Source organism: Vipera ursinii, assembly GCF_947247035.1.
Source record: "Vipera ursinii genome assembly, chromosome: 14".
NCBI classification, from domain to species: Eukaryota; Metazoa; Chordata; class Lepidosauria; order Squamata; family Viperidae; genus Vipera; species Vipera ursinii.
The window spans coordinates 172,555-178,554 of NC_139527.1; positions in this window are offsets into that span (position 1 = coordinate 172,555).

A 6,000-nucleotide genomic window follows, 5' to 3' on the forward strand; every position below is an offset into this window, starting at 1 on the left:
TATTGCACATGTAAGATACTAACATGGAGGGCAACCTGTAATCTCCCCCTTTCTGCCTCTTCCCCTTGCCCAGCCCCTTTCCTAGGAATTTAGTTGAAATTGGTTTCTCCAGGCTTGGTTGGAAGACTGACAAAAGCTCATAAAAGTGAGTGTTATTTTCTTTCTTTTTTAAATATGTAAAGTGCAGTCTTCTCTATTCATGCATATTGTATATATCTGTATATGTTTTACTGAGCAACTAAATAACAATAAATATGATGTTACTGGTGATTCTTGGACCTTTTCAGTTGGGTTCTTCTTCATTTCCCCTACAAAATGTGTTTTGTAGTGTTTTGAAAGAGTCATTTTTGTATTTGCTGAGTGAATATGGGAGAACATGACAGCCACTTAATGGGGGGGGGTGTCGGATGGGGTCCCTGTTTCTCTCAGGGACTGAGGGGAAGCTGCGCTTGTCAGAAAGCGCCTCTCTCCCCAGAGAGACCACATTATGGTGAAAAGGGTTTTTTTTGTGGGGGGAGAGGGGGCAGTGAACTGGCACAGCATCTTTGGAGGTTAAAAGACGGAGAGCATCGCTTGGAACCCTTTATCCTCCACAGAATGCAGGGTCCCCGTTCTCCCCCCCCCCCCGCCCTTGCCAGCTTCTCTCTGCCTCCTGGAAAACTTTGTGCTTTGTTTAACAGCCCTAGGAGGGCTTTCTCCAGACTTGGGAGAGGAGCTTCATTCCCAGCCCCCTCCCTCCACCTCCAAATAGACCAGTATTTTAATGCATTCCTTCCAAGGGGCCTCCCTGACTCTCCCCTCTGCTGCCTTCTTGGTGGGATATCCACCCCCCACCACCACTGCCCTGCCTTGTGTTCTCTGCTGGGCAACCCAAAACATCAGGAAGGGGAAGAGCTTTTGTGGCTGAGCAATGGGGGGGGGGGACTGGGTGGGTGGGTGGGGGTTGGGGCAGGGACATTTTTGAGCAAGGCCTATGACCAGGTGGGCATAAAGGGTCACAAAGGACTGCTTGGAGGCAAAGGCTTGGCTCTGCTTGGTAGGACAGCAGCCGAGGCTGGGCTGCCCCTGTGGGATCTGGCTTGCCCCCCCCCCGCGCAGCCCCTGGAGAAGTCTTGAGGGTTTCTTGGGAACGCCCTGAGCCCCCCCTCTTTCCTTTGGGCCTCGGGAGGGCAGGGCGCTCAGGAAGAGAGCCTTGGGCCGAGGCAGAGCAACACTCCCCATTGGTTAAGCTCATCCTTTCAGCTCTCAAATAAGGAAACATCCTTGGATGTGGCCCTTAAACCCAGCCCCGCTGGCTGGGCATCTCCTGCTTGTGAAGCAGGCAGAGAAGCATCTCTAGAGGCTTTGCGGTCAGCTGGTGAAGTAAGTCAACCGAAGATGGTCCAGCATAAAAGTCACTGAATAAACAGCACTCTGAGCAATTGGTGCCTAACTGGGGACAGGCAGCTGCAGCTCAGCCCTGGTCCTGGTCTGGAGAGCCAAAGGTTCCACCGCCTCGGCACAGGGTGGGAGACCATAGGCCATGAATAGAGACCCGTGTGAGCAACCCTTCCCTCCAACAAAGAGAGGAAAGACCCCAAGGTTTTTCGGTCAGAGGGGAAGCCCAGGATGGGGGTCCCTCAGAGAGAGCCTGAGGTCACGAACTGGTGAACCGCAGCTAAGGTTTATGAGGCAGACATGCAAGAATGGCGTAAAGTTATGGAAAATGTATTTATTACAACGCTTTTCATGGGCAAGTTATCATTCTGTCAAACTTTATTAGAGAAAGTAATTAATGGGCTGTAAAAGGTGCCAGTGCATAGCCAGGGAAAGAGGGAGGCCCCCTGCAAATCGCCCCCTGTGAGATTTATGGCCCCCGGCACCTTGTACAACAACAGGTGTGCTCACTGCCAGAGGGGGGCCTGGATAGCCTCAGACCCTGCAAGTGGGGGGGGGAGTGCAGCTGGGGCTCGGCTCAGTCAGCATAACTGAGGTCTTGATCTTGCCTCCAGCTAGCCCTCCTCTTCCTCAGCTCTCAGAGCTTTGAGAAAGGGAGCGCACAGGGCAAAGAGGAAGCAGAGAAGGTACGAAAGGGGGCTGACTTCTGTAATGGATGGGGGGCCAAGGGGCCCCAGGCCTGCTCCCTTCTTGGGCTCATGGAAAGGAATGGCTGGGTGCAGCCGCCTCTGCCAACCCTCCTGAGGGGGAAATGCAAGGGAGGTTGAGCCCCTCATTCCAGGCAGCCCTCCTGGCTTCATGATTTTTCAAGGGAAGCTTTGGAAATGCCTCCTGGCGCTCTGGGGAGTGGGCACCGTGGTCGAGGGAGAAAGATGCCAGCAGTCTTCTATGGGAACCCATAGATTTTTTTTCTGCCCACTAGGTGTGGCCTGCAAGGATGGCAATTGGTAGAAATGGGAAGGAAAACTCTCTACTGGGCATCAATTTGCCTTCAGGCTTGGCTGAGCTCTTCCCAAATCATTTGCCATATTTTGCTGCTGCAGATCTGGCACTCCTGTCCAGCTTTGGCACAGATTCTTCATGGATAAAAGGCCAGGTCGCCAGCATTTTCCAGAAGACCTTCAAAGTCCCTTCCAAATTCTATTCTATTCTATTCTATTCTATTCTATTCTATTCTATTCTATTCTATTCTATTCTATTCTATTCTATTCTATTCTATTCTATTCTATTCTATTCTATTCTATTCTATTCTATTCTATTCTATTCTATTCTATTCTATTCTTCTATTCTATTCTATTCTATTCTATTCTATTCTATTCTATTCTATTCTATTCTATTCTATTCTATTCTATTCTATTCTATTCTATTCTATTCTATTCTATTCTATTCTATTCTATTCTATTCTATTCTATTCTATTCTCCCGGGGCTGCTTTTCCTGATGGGGGGTTTGATGGTGTCACCATCAATCCCTCCACTGTTTAAAATTTCTCTCCTGGTGCCTTATTCCGGAAGATGCCCCTCCTCTCCAAAAGGGAGAGTGTCAGGCATTCACCTGCCCCCCCTTAGGGGCTGCACCCCTGCCAGGCACCCCTGTGCACACGGATGCCCTTTCTCTCACCCAGCCCAGTGCCCAAGGCTTGCCAGTTCAAAATGCTTCTCCTTCCCGGGATATAAATATCCTGCAGCAGACGACCTTATGAGAAGCAGCTCCTCTGCAGGCAGAGGCTGGCAGAGGTGCTCTGGGCAGCTCGTGTGGCTTGGAAAGATGCCAGAGCTCTTTCCTGAAAGAGCAGCGATGCCAAGGCCTCACACAAGGGCAGGGTGACCGCCTGCCCTCCTGGATCCTTGCGGACAGTTAGGACCCATCAGCAGCCTGGCATCTGGTGGCAGAGCTGGCCAGGCCACCTTCTTCCCCATCCAGAGAAGAGGGTGGCGTTGCACTTGTTGGCTACAGCAGTTTGGAGCCTCACAACCCGCAGCCTTAATTCTGCCAAAGCTTCTTGCCTGAGCACCCCCAGCCCTTCTGAGGCAAGGCTCCCAGTCAAGCTCTGGGCCATCTGTTACTGGGGGTGGTGGGAGTACAGAATGCAGGCAAAGGAAGGCCCCTCCTGCCTGGTGGGCATCTCAGAGAAACACAAGCCGGATCAGGCCTGGAGGTGCTTCAGATGAAGGCGCGATCCGCTTGGGGTTCCAGGAGGCCAAGGCAATGCTTCTCTCCCCCCCCACCCCAGCTTAGAGCAAAGTGCCTTCTGAACAAGCTCAAAGGCAGCCTCTTCCCATATTCCCTTCTTAGGCATGGATCTCCAGCCTGGCCCTGCATCTGGGACTGTTTCTCCCCTGATTGCCTGCTGGCCGCCCGCGTCACTTTGGTCCGCTTCCTTCCCCAGGAAATTGGTTCCCTTTGGTCGGGCACCGCTGATGGCTTCCTCCGCGCTGCTCAGGGCCAAGGGCCCTCACAGAGGTGCTTTGGGTCTGGGGACCCCTGCTCAGCAGCTGGGGAGAGTCGGTGGACTTCTAGCCCTCCCTCCTCTCAGGGATGCCCGCCCAGGAGTGGCTGAAACATCATCTGCTCCTTCAAGCCCTACCAAGGCAGAGTAGAAATTCTAATTTTTGCTATGCTCCCCTCCATTAATTTTCCAGTTGTAGTACATTACTCATGGATAATTAAGAGTGAGCTATTAATACAACGTTTAATATTCAAGTGCAGCCAAGAGGAGAGGCCAATAAGTCACGAGATTTCATCCTACAAGGCATTTGAGCCCTGTGATGAGATTCCCCCCCCCCCCCCGGGCTTCAGCCATTGGTGCACACGGGGCTTCTCTTCCATTTATAGGGGACCCTGGGAACTTCATTTATTGATAGAATACAAATAGGTCATTAAATCAGGGGAAGGGAATGTGAATTGCCAGCCATAGAGGTGGCCAGCACCATTTATAATTGGAGTTATCTGGGGCAGGAGAATGATGGGTGATTCTGCTAGGGTGAGGGCCTTAAAATTAATGAATCCAGAGAAATGGAAGCTGGGAAGCAGTGATACCAGGAGGAAAGTGGGGAAAGCGGGCTGGGGGCAGGAAAGGAAGGCAAGGACTTATCTTTTAGGTGTGCCAGGCCCAAAAGGAGCTTTGGGGATGAGTACCCCCACCCAAGATTGTCCTGCAGAGGTCAGAACTTGGCCATGGTTGAGGAAGTGCAGGACAGAGGGGAGGGGGAGGAGGAGGAGGTGGAGAAAAATAATAGTCCTGGGCTACCCCTGGAATCATCTTTCTTCCATGGATGTTGGCCAGATCTCTAGTCCCAGCAGAGAGGTCCAGTCACCCATTCCCAGCTTCTGGGCCCAAATTTTGCTTTGGGATGCCTTTGGTTGTGGAAAGAGGATCACCAGACCTCCTTCTTTGACCCACTGGCCTGCTTTCATCCTGAGAAGGTAGGTGGTGGCCTCAGTTGCCTCTGCCCCATTCTTACCTCTCCACAGAACCTCTGCGGCTGGAGACTTGACGTGCTCCTGCCCTCCAGACAGGGCAACTATTTAAGAAAGCTCTCTGAGACCAGTGCCTCAGGATGGCCCCGAGCCAGCTCTGTGAATCTAGCCCTGCTTGCTCTTCCTCAGATTTGTCCTTGACCAGGAAGACAGGCCCGGCCAGGCAGGTGGTGGAGTGGGAGACACCCTTCCGAGAAGAGCCAGTGGGGCAAAGAGGAAGAGAGCCCACCAGGCCTTGCTATCCAGGGCTCAGCTCCCACCTGCAGGCTGATGCTGTCAGCTGTGCCCGCAAGGCCCAGGCTCCTGCTGTTCCCCACAAAGCTTCCTTTGTGCAGGTAACCGGATGCCCTGAGAACTGGAGGGTTTGGGATCCCTGTGCAGAGAAGGACCCCAGACATAACAAAGGCTGGGCAGGGGAGGGCCTTTGCTGTCTGCCCCACTGAAATGCAGGGACATCCCCTTCTTGGTACACCCTGCTGACAAATATATTTCAGGAAGTAGCCATGACAACCTGGGAGTATGGGGGGGAGGAGGAGGAAAGGGAAGGCAGCAGCGTTCTTTCCAAGGCTAATTGTGCATAACAAGACCTGTGGAGAGGCCAGGACAATGCTGCCCTTGTGGGGTTGCCTGTGGGAGGAGCTATCCCTTCCCCTGGGGGAGGGGGCTCCAGCCTCACTTCCAGATTTGGGGCAGGGGTGCCTTCGTCCCCTGGCTGGGCAGCACAGCAGCTGTCGCTTTGAAGGCCAGGGCAAGGGGCGGGTGCTCCATAGGGGAGCCTCCCATGCATCTGGACCAGGATGGGCGTATCTGCAGGGGTTCAGGAGGCCCATGGTGCATGCGTGCGTGCGTCATCTTCATGAGCAACCCTGAGGCAGCTGTTTCGTGGAAGAAGAGGAAGGGGCCAGGCCTGTCCTTTCTGACAAGCCACAGGGCAGGGGACCGACCCCAGGTCCTCTCTCCCTGCCGCTGCCCAGGGCTGCTCCTAGAGCCTCTTCTGCAGGAGAAGACGACCAGACAGGCACCTGGGTGGGAGAGGAGTAGCTCGGCAGAGGCCAGGACATGGTCAGGCTGCTCCAGGGTCAGT